Raw genomic sequence first — 21,554 nt, forward strand, 5'->3', positions numbered from 1 at the left:
AGTAACAGTGAGTAACACTACATCCTCATCCAAAGATACATATACCTGGAAGTGCAACCAAGGTTTACACGACTGTTTCTGGGATGGGAGATAATCCTGTAATAAGAAAATCTAGGTCTAGTCTTTTGGAGTTTAGAAGAATGAGAGATGATCAAATTGAAAATATAATATTCTTCAAGACTTGACAGGATAATTGTGGGGAGGACTGTTCCCCTGGATAGGGAGTCTAGAACTAGGGTCAATCTCAGAATAAGAGACTGCCTTTTATGGACCGAGATGTGGAAAGATTTCTTCACTCTCAGGCAGGCAAATCATTGGAAATCACTTTTTGTGCGATCCGTGGATATTCAGTCGTTGAATATATTCAAGACTGACAGTGATGGACTTTTGGATACAATCAGAATCAAGTGATATCAATATAGTGTGGAAAGGTAAAGTTGAGGGGAAGATGGTCACCCATGATCTTACTAAATGGCAAAGCAAGTTATTTCTTATGATGAAAAGTGATGGTTGTGGATAACAGAAGAAAGGATCAAGTTTACTTTCTGGTCCTCCAGTTGAACAGCCAGCTGATACTCATTGTCCAAGCTCATGTCTGAAGATTAGATACTTGGGTGAAGTACAAGATTAGGGACTGCTCTTGGAATTAAGTCAGCAATTCCAAAAATTTGGATGAGGGAGTTTAAATAAAAGGGTCTCCTCATATTAACACTATTTGCAACAAACATTCAACAGTAACTTTGGGCAGGCTTTTTTTTGTTGTTGCCATGGTTGGGGAGGAAGCAACTTGTGAACCCAGTAGCCTCACAACTGGATGGGAGGTCGTCGGTCTGATTTTTGTACCTTTTACACAGAATCTTCCATTGGCTTAAAGCAAGTGGAGTGTTTTTTAAAAAATTCACAGGATGCGGACATCACTGGTTAGGCCAGCATTTATTGCCCATCCCTAGTTGCCCTTCAGAAGGTGGCGGTGAGTTGCCTTCTTGAACCGCTGCAGTCCTTAAGGTGCAGGTACATCACTGTGCAGTTAGGGAGGGAGTTCCAGGATTTTGACCCAGCTAAGGTGAATGAATGGCGATATATTTCCAAGTCAGGGTGGTGAGTGACTTGGAGGGGAACCTCCAGGTGGTGAAGTTCCCAGGTATCTGCTATCCTGGTCCTTCTAGATAGTAGTGGTCGTGGGTTTGGAAGGTGCTGTTTAAGGAACCTTGGTAAGTTACTGCAGTGTATCTTGTAGATGGTACACACAGCTGCCACTGTTCGTCAGTGGTGGAGGGTTTGAATGTTTATGGAAGGGTGAGCAATCAAGCGGTCTGCTTTGTCCTGGATGGTGTCGAGCTTCTTGTTGTTGGAGCTGCACTCATCTAGGCTTGTGGAGAATATTCCATTGCACTCCTGACTTCTCTCTTGTAGGAAATGGTCATTGCCTGGCACGTGTGTGGCGTGAATATAACTTGCCAATTGCCAGCACAAGCTTTAAATATTGCAATCTTGAAAATGTAGAGTTTGGTGGATGAGATTTCAGCCTCTGGATTCTATATATTTATAAACATCTATTTTCATTGAGAAATGGTGCACATTTTTCTTTGAGGAACCTTACTCAGAAGTAATGTTATCAAATAAAATTTTCAGACTGCATCAAAACATCAGATTTGACTGATTCACACACTCTTTTTGGTTAATAAAGTAACATTCAGCTTGCTTCAAGATAACCAGACTCTGATTTGCATTATTAGCTTCTTCATGACAAAATCTGTACCTTCATTGTTTAAATGCGTTTATTACTTTGTAACACATCAATTTATCATTTTTCACCAGAAGTTGAAAACAGAAACTTCAGGTAGTGCTGCTCATTCCTACAACTGTACCAAAATAATCTTATGAATAAAATATGTTTAGAAATGCAGATCTATAATGTGTAAAGTATTTTTTTTTCTTTTTTCCAATTAAGGAGCAATTTAGCATGGCAAATCCAACTACCCTGCACAGCTATGTGAAAAATATCTCAACTCTTCTTCCTTGTGGCATCTAATTGTCTCTTTGTCTAAGAGTACAATTCGAGCATTAGCTCTCAGACTCAGTATTGTTCAAACTGCCTTGTTTATATGGCAGGACAGTTTTCCAGGGTACATTCTGGAAGGTGTGTCTACTTCCAGGTTGTACTCCTGAGAAACATCTTCAGTGCTTAAGTACCCCAAGTCACTCCCAAGACACCAACCACCACTTACCCATCAATGGTAGAGATCAATGAGAAATATAATCAAGTGTGTTCAGAAGCCTAAAACCAAATTTTCACTTTTTTGATTTTTTAAATTAACCTTCCATAGATCACTGCTCTTGTTGGGCACTATTCCATTAGTGTTGCTATTTTCTGGCAGCTCACCCAATTGACCATACTTCATGTGTTAGTCTCGATGAAGAACAATGTGATTCCACCATGGAGGGCAACACAACCAAATCCAGTTCGACAACAATATCTACTTGTATAAATATTCAACCAGTAGGTCCTTGAACAGCAATCAAGAGCAGGAACCTCTTTTTATTTTCGCGTTCGCCCCATCAATACCTTGCTCGAGATCAATGAACTCAGCACAACCCTGGGATTGAACCAGGATTCTTCCCATCCATGGGTCAACACCAATCACTGAACCACAGTCACTGGGGGTTCATTGACATTTTAATGACAACAATTGCAAACAAAGTCATCAGGGACTTTGTTTTAGCCTATTGGGGTACTCAGATGAACTGAAGTCTCGCTCTCTCATGTCAGTGGGCTGTGTCATCATCCCATTGCAAATGACTACCTACAGACTAAATAAGAAAATGCTTTTATGATCTCGATGCTCCTTCCATTCTGCATCCGATTTTGTTTGTTCCACCGCCATTGCTTTCAGTTGTCTTGGCTGTAAACTCTGAAATTCCCTCCCTCCATCTCTTTACCACTCTCTCCTTTTATTAGTCCATTGACAAAGTTTTTGGGTAACTTCCCCGACTTCTACTTCTATGGCTTGGTGACAAAAATGTCAAAATGTTCTTATATCATCATTTTTAGTATATTCCTTGAGACAGTTGGAGTTAAATATGCTCTATAAATGTAAGTAGTTTTTGCTTAATCTGATGATTCTTTTCAAGTGCACTTTGCTTCCACAGATGCTAGGTGTGCTGGCTTAACTTATTACACTCTTGTGATGTTCGAGAACCACAAACCTCTTAGTTAATTGTAATGGTTCTGTATAGTCTGCATTCCTTTTTCCACCTCAGCCAGGTAATTACAGCCCTAAACTCTTCAAGCTGACAATCTAAATTAGGGCAGTTCCCAGAAGGGCCACTTAGCAGGTTACCACGTGGAACCAGTGTTTCACCACATCCTGTTGTACATGCACCAATTGCCAATAATCATCCTCTGAGGCGGTTGTGGACAAGCCTATAGACAAGACTTTGCCCTTTTCAGGAGAGAGGGAGCAGAAGAGGAATGAGGTGACAAAATGGCCTGAAGAAATGAAACCAAATGCAAAATTTACCTTCAAAATCTAATTTTCCAATGCAAGTAGAAGATAGAAGAGACATATGCAAAATGTATCAAATTGCAGAAAATATAACCATTCTAGTAATTGATCGGAGTTGCAAATTATTATCCTCAACAGGTTAAATATCTGCATGAATTTGTATACCACTTCCTGTGGTCAATGGGCTGCTCATTACTTTTGCCATATAAAGCTTTCTTTGTCTGCTTAAGGAGAGGAAGGATATGAGTTAAACAAAATAACAAAGTAAAAAGCCTAGCTTACTTAGCATGAGTAAATGAGAAAGAATTCAATGTGCACAAAAGGCTTTACGGTTTCAGGATTACATTCCAAATTTGCAGAGATATGACTACCAGCATTTTTTGAATGTTCCATGAATAATACATTTTTGCATTGAATTTTCCGTATTAGTTTGCAGAATAGCAACACTGAAAAAGGTACGAGTTAGAAAAAGATATTTATTTAAAGGAAAGTAAATTCATTCTACAAAGTGTTGAATATTCACCAGTGCAATATTATCTTCTTGTCAGGTTTCTCTGCCCTTTGGCTCAGATCAAGTGTAGGATCAAGCATGAGATCAGGTGCAATGCCTGTTCTTGTCAGCTTGGATCTAGTAGGTCCCACTTGTGGGGACCATGAATTAGATTCAATTTTTTCTTTTTAAAAAAAATTTTAAGCACCCAATTTTGTTTTCCAATTAAGGGGCGATTTAGTGATGCCAATCCACCTACCCTGCACACCTTTGGGTTGTGGGGGTGAGACCCACACAGACATGGGGAGAATGTGCAAACTCCACACGGACTGTGACCCAGGCCCAGGATCGAACCCGGGGCCTCAGTGCCGCGAGGCAGCAGTGCTAACCACTGCATTACCGTGCCGCCCCAGAATTGGATTCAATTAGAATTTGCTTTGAAACAAGGAGATGGATTAAGAGCTTGCATTGTCCACTCTGCGAATTGGCTTTGTAGCTCTGATTTAAAAATCTTCCTGTCCTGTTTGGCTAGAAGTTTCTTTTTTCACAAAAATCCTCAGCATTCAATGCTTTTAATAATTTCCATCCACTTCAAGAGACCGAAGACCATTTTGTTTTCCTGACAGCTGTGTAAAATTTCCCAGAGTACTCTTGAAGTAATTTATCCTTATTCACAAATCTAATCATTGAACACCAAAACAAAGGCATATTTTTAAGCTACGTTCAAAAGATTTGAAGTTGCAACAATAGCATGTACTCCAGAAGAAATTGCACAGTTTCAGGGTCATAATTTTTTGCAAAGAATTTGCTTGGAATCTGCACAACCTAAAATTCTTCAAAAATTGCTATTGTGGGTCCAGGTAGTCAGCCGAATGAAATCAGTTTTTGTTCTGCTGAAACAAAACCTCTTTGTGGTGCCTCTGAAAATTCAGGTGACAGCTAGGGATGCAGTTACAATAGTGTAGGAACACAGAAAGAAATAAAAACACCATGACATAGCAGAAGATTGAAGATAGCTTTACAATTACCCAAAGAAGTTGAGTCAACTACTACTGAAAGCTTCTTGGCAGGAAAAGGCCCCTTTAACCCACAAGTGGACTGATAGTATTATGAAGCCATGAAAATGATACTCCATTGACTTCCTGATCATACCATTCATACTAAGGAACACAATTAACAGAAAGAGAACCCCAATTTCTGATTCTGATTCAAATGTGGAGCTGTAAAATCTCCCAAGACTGCAGCAGACAAAAAGGAGGCACAAAAACACTCATCACTCTGAAGTGCACTTGTCAAGAGTCCATGGTGTTAAGGGCAAGATTCTGGCATGAATAGAGGATTGGCTGACTAGCAGAAGGCAGAGAGTCGGGATAAAGGGGTCTTTTTCAGGATGGCAGCCGGTGACTAGTGGTGTGCCTCAGAGGTCTGTGCTGGGACCACAACTTTTCACAATATACATGAATGACCTGGAAGAACGAACTGAAGGCACTGTTGCTAAGTTTACAGATGATACAAAGATCTCTAGAGGGACAAGAAGTATTGAGGAATCAGGGGGGGCTGCAGAAGAACGTGGACAGGCTAGGATAGTGGGTAAAGAAGTGACAGATGGAATACAATGTGGAAATGTGTGAGGTTATGCACTTTGGGAGGAGGAACGGAGGCATACACTATTTTCTAAATAGGGAAATGCTTTGGAAATCAGAAGCACAAAGGGACTTGGGAGTCCTTGTTCACGATTCTCTTAAGGTTAACATGCAGATTCAGTTGGCAGTTGGGAAGGCAAATGCAATGTTAGCATTCATGTCTGGAAGGCTAGAATACAAGAGCAGGGATTGTGAGCAGTTTTGGGCCCTATATCAAAGGAAGGATGCGCTGGCCTTGGAGAGGGTCCAGAGGAGGTTCACAAGAATGAGCCCCAGATTGAAGGACTTGTCATATGTGGAGCGTTTGAGTACTCGATGGGATTTAAAAGGATGAGGGGGGGGGGGGGGGGGGGAATGTCATTGAAACTTACAGAATACTGAGACGCCGAGACATAGAGGATGTTTCCACTAGTAGGAGAAGCTAGAACCCGAGGGCACAGCCTCAGACTGAAGGGGTGATCCTTTAAAACAGAGATGAGGAGGAATTTCTTCAGTCAGAGGGTGGTGAATCAATGGAACTCATAGCCACAGAGGCTTTGGAGGCCAAGTTACTGAATGTCTTTGAGACAGAGATAGATAGGTTCTTGATTAATAAGGGGATCAGGGGTTATGGGGAGAAGGCAGGAGAACGGGGATGAGAAAAATATCAGCCATGATCGAATGGCGGAGCAGACTCAATGGGCCGAGTGGCCTAATTCTGCTCCTATGTCTTATGATCTTAATAATACACAAATGTGGAATAGCACTGTACTGGCCACAAATCAAACACTTTAATTATAAACATTAGCTGATTTATGTCATATTTAAACAGCATTAAGCTTACTTGATACTGCTCTATTTGCCTTGATAAATAAAATAGTTCATAATAAATGAGCAACAGAGAAGTGCAATTGATCACTGCAAAGTGCAATACGTCGAGCGAGGAACTGGGGAGAACAGTTGACTGCTGCTTGCTTAAAGCAAAATGCTTCTTACAAATTGCTGAAAGGCCTTTTATATTTGCTGTTCAATTTGGATTCCAGGAAACCTTGAGTAAACTACTAATACTTAAGTTTACAGGAAGAGCTGGGTATAACTGGGTCTGCAAGGCTGCCACTGGTCTACAGAAACAAGAGGTAAGAGCATAACTGCTCGATCACGCACTTAATATATGGAATCCAAACTAAAATACCAATGTAAAAGTAGCTGAAAAAACGTTGGATTACAAGTCTAAGTGAAGCACTGATGGACTTCATAATCAGGTGACCCTCCCTGGAGTTTGCTGGAAACTGATAATGTTTGAAAGCTTCTTCAAACAAATGGTGTTAACAGGGTATTCCACCTCAAAATTCCTGTAATTAGTCTGGTAAGGAGCATCAGAAAAGACGATACCAATGAGAAATGAGAGAGACATAATTTAAACATCTCATGAAATTTAACGTATGACTATGTGCACAGAAAATGAAAAGCAGACAGGTACATGTCTTCAGAACACTTTATTCTGTATGGCCTTACATTAGAAAGGAACAATTAAAAAAAAAAGTTTAGAGTACCAAATTATTTTATTTTTCCAATTAAGCGGCAATTTAGCATGGCCAATCCACCTAACCTGCACATCTTTGGGTTGTGGGGGTGAAACCCACGCAGACATGCGGAGAATGTGCAAACTCCACAAGGACAGTGACCCAGGGTCGGGATTCGAACCCGGGTCCTCAGCGCCGTAGTCCCAGTGCTAACCACTGCATCACATGCCGCCCTAGAAAAGAACAATTGACTGCAATAATGCGTATCTGTCGGTTGCATTCCTTAGCGCACATACATACACATATTATAATATGAGAGCGAGTGAGAGAATGTTGCATTGATACAGCACCTTTCATATCCCAAGGCATATCCATAACTGATTAAGCACTTTTGCAGTGTATTCATTACTGCAATGCAGGAAACATGGCTGCCAATTTTCACACCATGAGATAATGACCAGATTACCTGCTTAAGTGATGCTAGTTGAGAGATTTTTTATTGGTCAGTACAGCAGGGAAAACCCCCCTGTTCTTCATCAAAATACGACTGTATGATCGGTTACATCCACCAGAGCAGGCTAGTCTTCAGATTATCACTTCATCTGAAACCTGAAGTTTCTGGGACTGACTGCATCACAGACCCTTTAAAATGTGGGAGTAAGATAATGCTATTGGGATTCGGGAGCCATCTGCACCTTTGCACTCAGTGAAGCTCTGTACAAAATCGAGCCCACTGCACACTTAGAAGTCACTCCTTCATGCAAAAACAAAGTTGTGCTCAGACTTTGCTTTGCCAAAACTGGCTGGAAACAAAAGAACTGTATGATTTTGAAAGACTGCGGTAATATTTTAGTTCAACAGTATGCTTGAATTAAAGGATGGAGATAGTCATCCATTGTAGGGCCCCCAACAATAATATTTTCTTTTGTACACTGAAATAAAACCACGGTTCAAATCACAAACTATCATAGTGGTCTTCACTCACAGAGCCCAAGTTAAAGAGTAAATACAAATTTTGCTACACAAACGGAAATGTCTTTATTCAGTAACTAACACCAGCATAAATTCATTCAGCCAATCAACTTCTAAACAGCAGTTAAAAGCCTTAAATGGACTAAAATCCATTGCGAGAGTGACCTCTGTTGGTAACCTCAAGAAAGCCATACCCACATGAACAGTAGCAGTTAGCTGGAGAAAAACGTGCTTATTCTTTTCAACTGGTAGTAAAACCAGAGCAAGTTAACCTACAGCGAAGATTTTCAAACTAGGGTCACAAAAATCCTGTAGGATTCACGAAACGATCCTATGAAGTTCCTAAAGTCATTTGTTTTCCTTCGGTCTCCTCTCAGGGATTTCTGTAGTTGCTGACAATTATTTGTATTGTAATATGAAATTGGACTCCCATCTTCCTCAAGTTAAAATGCCAGGTTTCTGGGAGTGTGCCAATATTTTCATGCCCTCTTACACAATAGAAGCAGAAAATCGCTGTTTAAATGAAGCACTGGCAACCGCAGACAAGCACCTTTCATCTCTTGTAATGAAAGTCAACTGATCTTTAATCTAAGATTCCAAGCTTAACGTCACCCACTAACAACACTTCATTATGAAGGCCAGGAATTTCCTGAGGTGATCCCAGTATACTGCTGTCACGTCTGCTGCAATTAAATGGGAGCAGTTCCAAGGAAGTTACTGCACTCTATACTACCTAATAAAAATTAAAGGTGTACACAGGAGCTCCTCCAAAAGGTGCAGTGCGTAAAATGAATTTGACATACAAGACATGAAACGCTAACCCACCTGTCTTTCAGATACTGACTGACCCAGTTGTGAATAATAGCATTTTCAATTTTTACTTTGGATTTTCCATAGCTACAAATACTGAGCGCTACCATTTCAATTTCCTGTAAATAGACCAGGAAAAGTGTCATACTTGGTTTGCTAACATTCCCGTGAAACATTTTGGGATGTTTTACTTTTGTGAAAGATGCTTTATAAATGCAAGTTGATCTTGTTGCTGGCTAAGATTATAATTCATCTCGTCTTCCAGACCCCCCTTTCATCCTACTCTGACGCTAGAGCAGTAGGAGGAGAAATGGGAACTAATTTGAGATATTAACTAAATGTGATTTTACCAGCAGGAGTAAATTATTTTTGTCACTCAGGGAAACAATATTGGGGTGCAAATTTAACTCATTATAAATTACAAATTTGAAGTAATTACAAAATCTTCAGTTTTTCAACTCTCCTTCTCCTGAAGGTGACTCATGCTGTAATAAAATTTGATTCAGGATTGTCTGTAGGGCGAGTATGCTTAGGTAGAGTGGTCACTAAATCTGTAAACCCAGCTGCTAAGGCAACAGAGTGTCAACTTCATCACAGCCAGCCTGTGCGAGCCCACAACCCAAGGTTACAAACCCTCCAAGGTTGCGGAGGAGTCTCCGGAACTCAAGATTAATCCCATGGATACTGCTGTAAGCAACCCAGGACAAAAATCAAATTGCCATTGGTATTTGAATCTGTGCTATCCTATGTTGACATTGAAAACTCTGCTCAAATCTTCAAAAATGTTATGACTAAAATTCTACTTTGCTTTTCTTCTCCAACAACCTTAAAATGTATTAATATTTTTTAAATTTAGAGAAGGAATTGGGAGAAGACATGGCTTTCTGCTTAAATGCCTGTGTTATCTCTGGAGAATTTAGCATTGGACAGAATTCAAATTTTTTTTGAAGCAGTTTTAGAGTTCAAAACTATGGAAGCCAAGCTTTTCTCCTAATTTGGGATGCTGTTCTGCTTCATTGCAACACGTTGCTGCTCTGCAAACATATTAACAGTACACAATATGAAAAGTGCCTGCAGCGTATCAAACAAAAGTGATAACTTCCTTTTTAACTTCCCTGTCAAAAGCTTTCTGCTAAGCAATTTTTCTTTGGAAAGAGATATGTTGTGTTGTATCAGAAATAGATCATAAAAAATGGAACATGCAAGAATCTGCTTCCTCATTAAAGAGGAAGTGTGCGTTGCTCTGCAACTGCCCTGATAAGACCATTTCCTCTTGCTCGTACGATTTGACCATGCAGGTTGTCTCAGCTGTAACTCTGACCAAATTAGGCAACAATTCTAGATGCAAACTCCAAAGCCCATTTAACCCTTTCATAAGATGCATTCGCTATATTAGCGTGAACTTGTGTTTTCACACAGTGTTCCTCTGGAAGTCAGAGGTGAGCATTTCAACTTAGAAGGCGCAATAAGGTTTTCTGTGGACCACGCCAAATGCCTCATACTCTGCGCAAGTTATTGTACTTCGGCAGATTGATAAAATACATTTATTTTTGCATCAAAATTAAGAATACTTGACAATTACAGCCCTGGTGGTTCAAGTTAGTCATGGGTGTGCGTGTGTGTGTGTGTGTGTGTGGGGAGTGTGTGTGTGTGGGGCGTGTGTACGCACGCGCGATGGAAAAGGAGAGGATGGGTCTGGCAAGTTGGCTTCAGGAGTTTGGGAGGACAAAATTAAATGAAAGCTCCCACTCTTAATACTTTTGTAACAATTGCAGCTGATAAGTGAAAGTCGGAGTCATTGGTTGAGGTAGAATCAGGCTCAGCTGTGATCCCTTTCACAGCTTGCTGATACTTCATGAAGACTGGCCAAATAGGGAAGTTTCAGTACTGTTACTCGGCACTCATGTAACCTACTCTAGCAAAGGGGTTAAGAGGAAGATGCAAAATAACTAGTTAAAAGGAACTGCAACATTGCAAACAAGTGTTGAGCAGAACACAAAAGGAAACCCATCCTGTCATGTGAATTTCTGGTACCGACAACTTCAATCAAAAGCTTTGCACTCAAAATTTGCTGGCATTCTGCACATCCATTCATTCATAGCAAACACGATGAATCACTTTCCTTGAAACAGTGAAGCAACATTCCAGCTGCTTTATACTTCTGATGGAATCCTGAACAGCAGATAGTCGTTAGAAAATGCAACTTGCTCACTGATAAATGAATGCATGCAGATTAAACAGCTGTAAAGTTTAATCATTTTGTAACTAAATCAAAATTCAGTGGTGGATTTCACAATCAAATTTAACTTCTGGGCCATTGTAGTGCTCAACACCATCTGCACTGGAATTAGATAGATAATGACATTATTCACCCCCTCCCACCGAGACAATTCTACTTTGGTTGCTACACCATTCAGAATCCCATTCAGCTCCTAAACCTCTCAAGAATCTACAGACCCGTCAACACAATATCGAGCTATTTTAAAAATTATCCCAAGAGAAGCTACACGAGCTAAAACTTTCATCAATGGTGAGTCAGTCAATAGCCAGTTTAAAAAAATAAATTTAGAGTATCCAAACGGCAATTTAGCATGGTCGATCCACCTACCCTGCACATCTTTTGGGTTGTGGGGTGAGCCCCATGCAGACACAGGGAGAATGTGCAAACTCTACAGAGACAGTGACCCAGGGCCGTGATCGAACCTGGGACCTCGGCGCTGTGAGGCAGCAGTGCTAACCACTGCACTACCATGCCACCCAATCAATAGCCAGTTGATCATCCCAAATGGCCATACAATATGGGAATTCAATCACGTCCAATGTTCCCCTTATCAGCTGCACCAATATAATTCTCCATTAGCTAGAGCTAATTCAGAATACTACATTATGTGTTCACATCTCCACATCTCTATTGTCCGAGTCTTTGTGAAGTAACTCTGGTTTCCCATCTCCTGGACAAATGATTACTTCATCCTCAACTTCAAATCTCTTTGTCATATTGCCCCTCCCGATATCGACAATTCCTTCCATGTGCAACCACCGCTCCTTCCACTCCAGCTTATATCTTATTGCCTCTCTCTCTATTTCACTATTATCTTCCCCTCAGCCCTCATTCTCTAGCCTCTGTATCACTGCCGTGGCACTTTCTTCCCCCCCCTTCCAAAGCTTAACGCCCTTTTCCCGGGGGACAGTGCTTTTTAAAAATATATTTAGAGTACCCAATTCATTTTTTTCAATTAAGGGGCAATTTAGAATAGCCAATCCATCTACCCTGCACATCTTTGGGTTGTGGGGCAAATTCCCATGCAAACACAGGGAGAATGTGCAAACCACACATGGACAGTGACCCAGAGCCAGGATCAAACCTGGGACCTCGGTGCCATGAGGCAGCAGTGCTAACCACTGCACCACCATGCTACCCTCCAGACAGTGCTTTTGTCCCTTCATGACCTTCTTCCCATTTCTTTTTTAAAATAAATTTAGAGTATCCAATTCATTTTTTCCAATTAGTGGGCAATTTAGCACGGCCAATCCACCTACCCTGCACATTTTTGGGTTATGGGGGTGAAACCCACGCAAACACGGGGAAAATGTGCCAACTCCACACGGACAGTGACCCAGAGCCGGGATCGAACCTGGGACCTCGGCGCCGAGAGGCAGCAATGCTATCCACTGCGCCATCGTGCTGCCCATCTTCTTTCATTTCTCCCTTTAAGTCCACTAGCTAATCATCCTACCCTGATGTTTCTTTTTATGCAATCAGTTCTACAGAAATGAAAGGAAGGAACTGCTATTTCCTAACCCATGCACTTTTGTTAAAGCCCACTTTACTTGCAATTTGCTCAAAACTGCAACTAAACACGTGTTTTGTCATGTGCTTTGAGATATTTTAACAGTGCTAGGAAAATACAAACTGTTATACTGGCACTTTTGCATATGCTATTGTTCAATTTATAAATTGTGCTTTAAGAATTAAGTTTGTAGAAACAGGTCAAGTGGAGTTGAAATTCATATCCTATGTTAAAAAAACCAGGAAGGATCGATGTAAAGTACTTCCATGTGAATTCCTACAATCAGACTGTTCATTCTCAGCACCTACAAATTAACATCAGTATAAACACAAGTGCATGCTTATAAGAGCATTTTATTTCAACTGACATATGACATAATTTAAGGACTATATTTTCACAATACTTGTCACCGGAAATAATGTTTTAGACGCCATAGTTTAGAAAATGTGTTTCATTCCTAAACCTTGATGCTTACTATTTAACCACGCATGCATTAACAAATGCTGATAACATCTCTTCTGTCTTCCTGTGGTGGTGTGTTCGAACTAGTGATGTCCTTTTATGGTAGCTGTCTGAATTAAGCATCAAGGAAACAGCGAAGGTACAGCTTGTGAAGCAACAATACAGCACGCTGAGACTCAAAGCCTCCACTATCCCTTTACTTGACAAATGCACTCAACGTTGTAAACGAGTCTGCAAATTACACATATGTGGTTGTGGAGGAGGCAGGGGCCTTCAGAGCCAACCTCAAACTTGTCCTATAAGCAAGCATATACAAATGCACATGCAGTCAATTATTAAACACATGGACTGGACCTCGGACAACATTTCCTCTCCTTTACCTGGCACGGCAAAGAAAATTGTCCCCGACAAGCATGGACTGAAACAGCCTTTGGTCAAGATGCACTTCAACCACTTGAGTGCAAAATGTATACTGACAGATCAGCACAGCTTTCAGATAGAACATTAAACCAAGGTCCTGCCTGCCTCCTCAGATGGACATAGATTGTTGGCACATTGTGAAGAGCAGTAGGGGTACTCTCCCTGCTTCAACTGGCCAATATTTCCACCTCAAACACCGTCAAAACAGATTATTTGATCAGTCTTATTTTTGTTTGTGGGACTTTGTGTGTGCAAACTTAATGCCATATTTCCTTCTATGACAACAGTAAAACTGCATTTCAAATGTACATCAGAGGCTGTAAAGCCCTTTCAAATGTGAATGCTTTCTTACCCAATTCATTTTTCCAATTAAGGGGCAATTTAGCATGGTCAATCCATCTGTCATGCACATCTTTGGGTTGTGATGGCAAAACTCACGTAAACATGGGGAGAATGTGCAAATTCCACACGGACAGTGACCCAGAGCCAGGATCGAACCTGGGACCTCGGCGCCGTGAGACAGCAGTGCTAACCACTGCGCCACCATGCTGCCATAAATGCTTTCTTTCAACTGCAGATCACACGAGGGATCATCTTGACCTGAACAACTGACGACCACACCACACTTATGTACTGTCTGGGCATTATAAAACCAATGCACAAAATTACAAGTTAATTTGGATTCCAATCTTGAGATGTGGATGTAGCTGGCAAGGTCATCATTCATTTCACATTCCTAGCAATCCTCGAGAGGGTGGTGTTGGTGAGCCACCTTCTTGAACCGCTGTCGTTCATGTGGTGAAGGTGCTCCCACAAAGCTGTTTGACCCAGCGATGAAGGAGCAACAGACATGTTATGTCAAAGTCAGGGAGTTATGTGATTTGAAGAACAAAGTGGAGATGATGGTGTTTCCGTGTGCGGTTGCCGCTTCAACAGGGTAACCAGGGGTTTAGAAGGTGCTGTCAAACGAGACTTGGCCTGATGCTGCAATACATTCTGTGGATAATTCACACAGCAGCTAGTGTGCCAGTCAGTTGTAGAAGCAAAGTGATGGATGTGGTGCCAATCAAGTGAACTGCTTTGTCTCGAATGGTGCCAAGCTTCAGGGGTGACTGAACAATCAATACTAAAATCCTCGAACTTGTCATGTTGCACTAATCACCCATTTAAAACTAAATTAGATATGACCTAGACACATTTTATAAGTTAATAATTCTATAGCAGTAATGTTCAAGCTTAATGGATGACATGGCATCATGAAGTTTCAGGGGTCGCAAAGAGTTTAAATTCATGCCCCCAGTAATTTCAGATATTTCAAGTTGCTGATACCAATAGATTTTGGAGTTCTGATAACGGATTTAGGAGAGCATACAATGAACAGCACATCAAAACCATTCAGCCAAGAAAATAACCAACCTACAAAAAAGCACACAACAACAACTTCTACTTATCTATTGGCTTTGATGTAGTTAAACATCCAAAGGTGCTTCACAGTGGCAGAGTCACAAGATCTGACATTGCACCACATAAGGAAATTAGGCAGATCACCAAAAGGTTGTTGGTTGTAAGGGACAGCGCAAAAGGCAAAGAGAGAAACAGAGAAGTTTAGGGAGGGCATTTCAGAACTTCGGACCAAGGCAGACGATGGCATTATCACAGAATCAGAATCACAGAATAGTAGTCAGAAGAGGCCCTTTGGCCCATTGAGTCTGCATCGCTGCATGAAACACACCTAACCTGCCTACCCAATCCCATTTGTCAGCACTTGTCCTAGCCTTGAATGTTATGTGCCGCCAAGTGTTCATCCCGGTGCTTTTTAAAGGATGTGAGGCAACCTGCCTCTACCATCCTTCCAGGCAGTGCATTCCAGACGGTCACCACCCTCTGGGTAAAAACGTTTTAATCAAACCCCCACTAAACCACCTCCCCTTACCTTGAACTTGTGTCCCCTCATAACTGACCCTTCAATTAAGGCTCCCTATCGACCCTGTCCATGCCCCTCATAATAGATCAGATCACCCCTCAGTCTTCTCTGCTCCAGCGAAAAGAACCCAAGCCTTTCCAACCTCTCTTCGTAACTTAAATGTTCCACCCCAGGCAACATCCTGGTGAATCGCCTCTGCACCTCCTCCAATGCAATCACATCCTTCCTCGAATGTGGCGAGCAGAATTGCACATAGTATTCCAGCTGTGGCCTTACCAAAGTTCTATAAAACTCCAATTTGACCTACCAGCATTGCTGCCAATGGTGGAGCAAAAACAATTCAGCCAAAAGAGGAGTTCAGAAATGAGGGTTGTAGGGCTGGAGAAGCTTATAGAGATAGGGAGAGGATGAAAACTGGAGAAAGGTGTCATTGCTTTGAGATCTAAATCGTCAATGCCAGGCATACGTGTGACCTGAGACTTGCTATTTGATGCTGTGCCTCATCTGGAAGTGGATCCATTTTCCTGCACGAATATCTTTCACCTTCAGAAGCACACATTCCATCAATTAATTAAATTGGTTCTTAAAACGGAATGAAAAATGTGCTTTTCATGTATTCAGCATTTTTCCATAAGTAAATTGCAGGAATATTGCATCCAGCTCCCGCAAACCAAATATTTACTCACTGGCCATTTTTAATCTCAGTCCTCTGATCCAAGCAAAATCCTCCTAACACTTGTTAGGAACAAACTACTGCTTATCTCGATTAAGCTACAGCACAATGTACTTACGCTTACATTTCTTTGGATTGCCTTTAATACAAGCAATAGGTTCACTGTGATATTCTTGACCAATCTAGCATTAATCTAGTACCAGCATTGCTTTGAGTAATCAAAGCCAAATAATGGATTATTGCACACTATAATATGTCTATTCCAGATTTTGTTCACTAATCTAGCCTCCTTTTTCTTTGAAGGGGGTGACTCACGAAAACTTTAGCATTGCTGGACAAAAAAAAGACCATGGTCTAGCTCACCTTCCACTTTCCCCTGTACCTTTGGACTTGTATCCTCATGCTAGGGTAGAACTCCAAAAGTGCCAGCAACCCGTTAAAATCTCAAACAAGAGAATGCTTCATGTTGAGATCCAAAAGCAAGGGTCGGCAGCCAAAAGATCACAGACAATCCCAATACTATTTTTACCACTCCATATAGGGGCCGGTTTAGCTCAGTTGGCTAGACAGCTGGTTCATGATGCAGAGTGCTGGTTCAATTCCCATACTGGCTGAGGTTATTCATGAAGGCCTTGCCTTCTCAACCTTGCGGCTTGCCTGAGATGTGGTGATTCTCAGCTTATATCACCACCACTCAGCTCTCTCTTCAAAGGGAAGCAGCCTATGGTCACCTGGGACTATGGCGATTTTACATTCTTAGATATTCAGTTGAGCAATTCACTGGGATGGTAAACCCGCAAGCAGAGCTACTTCACCTATGGGGACTGGGTGGTGACCCACGTCCACCTTTCCAGCTGCATCTCATCCAAGGCCATGAGCGTCATGAATCCTTTGTGATCGACATTTTTGAGCGCATCACCTCCTAGACCTCACACCTCATTCACTACAACAAGCGGGGCACCTTCTTGGCCAGGGAGATGCAGAACGTTGTCCGCCTCATGCTGCTGGGGGATCTGGCTAAATACACCGTCGCTGGGGGCATGATAAAAGTGCTCACCAAGTACACCAACTCCATTTAGGTCGACCATAATGGAAGATTAAAAATATATAGAAGCTACAGCTGGGCTAATTTCCATTCCAAAAACCAACAAAAACATATTTGGCACCCTATGTCTACCGAGCTGAAGTCAACAATCTTGATGCATTAAATATCAAGTCTGGAATTTCCTTATTTGGTCTGCATTTACCCACTGACCCACAAATCTCCACTTTTCTTTAAACATGATAAACTTGGGGCGGCACGGTGGCGCAGTGGTTAGCACTGCTGCCTCACGGCTCTGAGGACCCGGGTTCGATACCGGCCCTGCGTCACTGTCCATGTGGAGTTTGTACATTCTTCCTGTGTCTGTGTGGGTTTTGCCCCCACAACTCAAAAGATGTGCTGGGTAGGTGGATTGGCCACACTAAATTGCCCTTTAATTGGAAAAAAATAAATTGGGTACTTTAAATTTATTTTTAAAAACATGATAAACTAAAACATAACAAAATGTTTCAGAGTCATGTGAATCAGTTAAAATCCAAATCTTGATCCATGGGCTTTGCTGAATTCCCTATCACACACAGGGAAAAAGTGCAGCTGTCTTGGCCTTCCGCATCTCGGGAGGAGTATCTCCCCAAGCCCGACAACCCAGTGATATCTTTGTGCTCCTTGCATTCTGGATCCTTCTGGTTTCCACCACAGTATACTCCCAATCAGTGAAGCTCACCTGCATTACTGTTTGGACTTGTCAAGCAGATAAATGTAATTTTTGACCATGTGCAAAAAAAGGATCTTGCTGTGACATACTAAAATGTTACTTTTCAGTTAAAATTTGCTTTCACAAAGTTAAATGCTCTGAACACAAGGGCTGGGTAATGTACACATGAACCAGATTGATTTGTAGAATGCAGTTTCATGGAAAATATTTAGCCCATCCATAAACCATCCTTCCAGTTTCATTGTCAGATTTGTTTAAATGGCAGCCCGACTGCCGAACCCCCAGGAAAGGGGGAGGGTTAGTGGTCAAGCTGCTGACTTCCTGCCCAGCTTGGAGAACAAAAGAGTTAAATTCTGCTGCAAGAGTCACAGATCAGGACCAGTTTCTTTTCCTTCAGATATAGTCAACCAGATTCTGAGGCAAATGGTCTGAAAGAGTGACTATTTAGCCCATTTACAGGAATAGTGTAGCATTGTTCACTTTCGAAACGATGAGCCGGTTTGTTGAACTGAAGTGCAATTTACTGTAAATGTTACTTTGTAGATTCATTTAGGAACTGTGATATAAACCAGCATGGTGATTCACATTTGGCCATATTTCATTAAATTCAAAGTTCACTTTAGACATGGGCATGTGGAAGAACTTACAGATTACAGTCTCCAGTTCCTATCGCAGAGCTTTCATTGCTATGATCTCAGGTCACCCTACCATATGTCTAGGTATTGGACACTGAAGATTAATTCCTGACCATGAGACACAGAATCCGCTATGGGACAGACTAATCTTGCCTGGACACTTTGGAGCTCACTGAAAAGTGAGTGTTAATATGGTGACTCGAGCAGTCAATTTGGAACCAAGAAACATGAACGCTGATGGTAATGTTTCTAGAAATGGAGTTTTACTCGAAAGGGTTTAATAAATTAAAATAGAATAAAATAGGAGGAATTATTTCTCCAGTTAAACAGGATTAGTGGTGATGCTTCTGATCTAAATTACATGAGTATTAATACCATCTTAAAAACAAACATTAAAAGCACCCAACATTGCAATTCCTACAAAATGAAACAATGAAATATATAAAGCTACACCAATGAATCAAAATATCAATTGTTTCCTCCATTTGAGACTTTTCTTAGTTAATTATCAATTCCTTGTTAAAATAAAAGATTTCAGCATCACACCAGCTCCTAACAAGATAACATTTTATAGTATAAACAAGATTTAAAAGTCACACTGCAGTTGAAATACTTACCAACTATGCTAAGAATATGTATTTCTGTGGATCTGTTCGGTCAATGTCTACAGTCCTTTGTCTAGTTTAGATTGTCACAATTCTAGAACAAGGGTGATTATGAAGACAAGGTTGGGATACAAGTGAAGGGAAAGTTTTTTTTCTGAAACATATTCAAAATTATTTATTCCGTGTTGGCACTCATCATGTAAAGCAATCATAAAATTGATTCTGTACAGCTTTCTACATATGCAATTGGTTAATGTCCTGGCTACACACTATGCTATGAGGAAGTGAAAATGATGGGAGACTGAAAAGGACTACTCACAACTTTATTGCTTTCTTAAAAGGAAATAATGGCGATTGGAGCTGCAGCCTGCTCCAGAAACATAGCACACGTTTTAAGAAAACATCCACCAGGGTGGGAGTTAAAACGTGCAAAGGCTCTGTGTCTTGCAGCATTGGGCAGCTCATTAGAAGCAGGGTTAGTGCTACTTGACAGAACTTTATTTTATCATTTGTACATTACATTTTATACAGCAGCACACATGCACCACAAGGACATTTCTTTTTACACTGCATATCTGGAAATGAGATTTGACAAGATCTCACAGTGGGCATGGCATTTAACGAGCAGGTTCACAGCAGGCAGCTTGCCAGAATTCAACTAATGGAGCTTACAAAACTGCACAGTGTTTTTTAAAAAAGTAATAAGGTCTTGCAGAGCATGTAAAAACACCGCACTGCCAGCACTCATCCTCTCATCAGGCGGTGAAGGCATGGAATAGTCACAACCTGCTGAGTCATTCCACCGGACCTCATTTATCTTTTTCTGGTTCGGCCTCCTCATTTTCCCCAATTCTGGGCTGCAGCGCTCACAAAAGTCTCCTCGCTAAATGTCGTAGATGACTGTGGCACTCATTCCAAAAGGAGACATGGTGTCGTGGAAGACAGTGCATATATTCACAGAGAAGCATAAATAATGGAGTCAAATTATTGTTGTAACTCAAATGTCTGTTTTCCCTATCACAGTGTCCGCACCCATTTATTTTTGCATGTACCTTTTGTGATGGAATTAAATCTGAGTTACATAGGGACCTCGTTCAAATGCAAAGTTGCCACTGTGCCAGCTTTCCGTCACTACCTCCATACTGACACTTGGTTAAGTATTTTCAGGTTAAAGGGAAGAGTTTGCAAGTGGAGAGATGAGCAGCTGAAAACACTTTTAGCTCTCTGATCCTAAGAAACATTTCTATCTCTCTCTTCCCCACCCCCCACCCCCCTCCCTCGTCTGCGAGCTTAATCCTGTCCTCATCCAGTGTCCACGCATGCAAATGGGGCGATCTAATTGAGGTATACAAGATGCTAAAAGGTACGGATAAAGTAGACGTGGAGCTAATGCTTCCTCCTGTGGAGCATTTTAAAATGAGAAGTCATAATCTTAGAATAAAAGGTAGCAAATTTAAAACCGATTTGGAGAAAAATTACTTCTCACAAAGGGTTGTGAATCTGTGGAATTCACTACCCCAGAGGGCGATGGATACAGGGACAGGGAGTAGATTTGAGGGGTTAGACAGATTTTTAATTGGTAATTAATGGGTTGAAGGGTTATGGAGAATGGGCAGGACGGTGGGGTTGAGGCTAGGGTGGGATTAGCCATGATCACATTGGGGCTGTTGGGTTCGGGAGGCTAAATTGCCTATTCCTGCTCCTAGGTCATGTGTTCTCATGAGGAGATGCTCTGGCTGATTTCGCAATCCAGCTCTTGGTCCGTAACATTGTAGGTAGCAGATGAGGAACATATCAGCCTTGATAGAATGGTGGAGCAGACTCAATGGGCCGAATGGCCTAATTCTGCTCCTATATCTTATGAACTTCTAAATGGGCAGCACGGTGGCACAGTAGTTAGCATTGCTGCCTCATGGAGCCGAGGTCTCAGGTTCGTTCCCGACTCTGGGTCACTGTCCTTGTGGAGTTTGCACATTCTCCCAGTGTTTGCGTGGGTTTCGCCCCCACAACCCAAAGATGTGCAGGGTAGGTGGATTGGCCACGCTTAATTGGAAAAAATTAATTGACTACACTAAATTTATAATTTTTTTTAAAAAATGAACTTCTATATGTTTGAGTCGGGTTTCTAGATAATTATTTGAAGTGGGAAGGCGAGCCAATTTCCCCCTGCCTATCTCGGGAGCACAAAGGCCAATGGAAGCAGTTTCACAAATATCAACCAAGAGTTTAGTGCAGGGTCACATCTGACCTTTAGCTCAACATTTTGTTTGACACAAAGAACTATGTAAACAAAATCAAATGAACAAATTAAAGGGACAGTGCCTGAAAGGGAAACTGCCTGAAACGAAAAACAAACCACAAATG

General features: G+C 41.4%; 1 protein-coding gene across 1 annotated transcript in view; it reads right to left on the minus strand.

Moving 5' to 3' along the window:
• Positions 1-21,554, minus strand: part of rnf216 (ring finger protein 216) — a 227,576-nt gene that overhangs the window by 130,240 nt on the left and 75,782 nt on the right. The window lies entirely within an intron of this gene.

Source organism: Scyliorhinus torazame, chromosome 17 (assembly GCF_047496885.1).
Source record: "Scyliorhinus torazame isolate Kashiwa2021f chromosome 17, sScyTor2.1, whole genome shotgun sequence".
Lineage (NCBI taxonomy): Eukaryota > Metazoa > Chordata > Chondrichthyes > Carcharhiniformes > Scyliorhinidae > Scyliorhinus > Scyliorhinus torazame.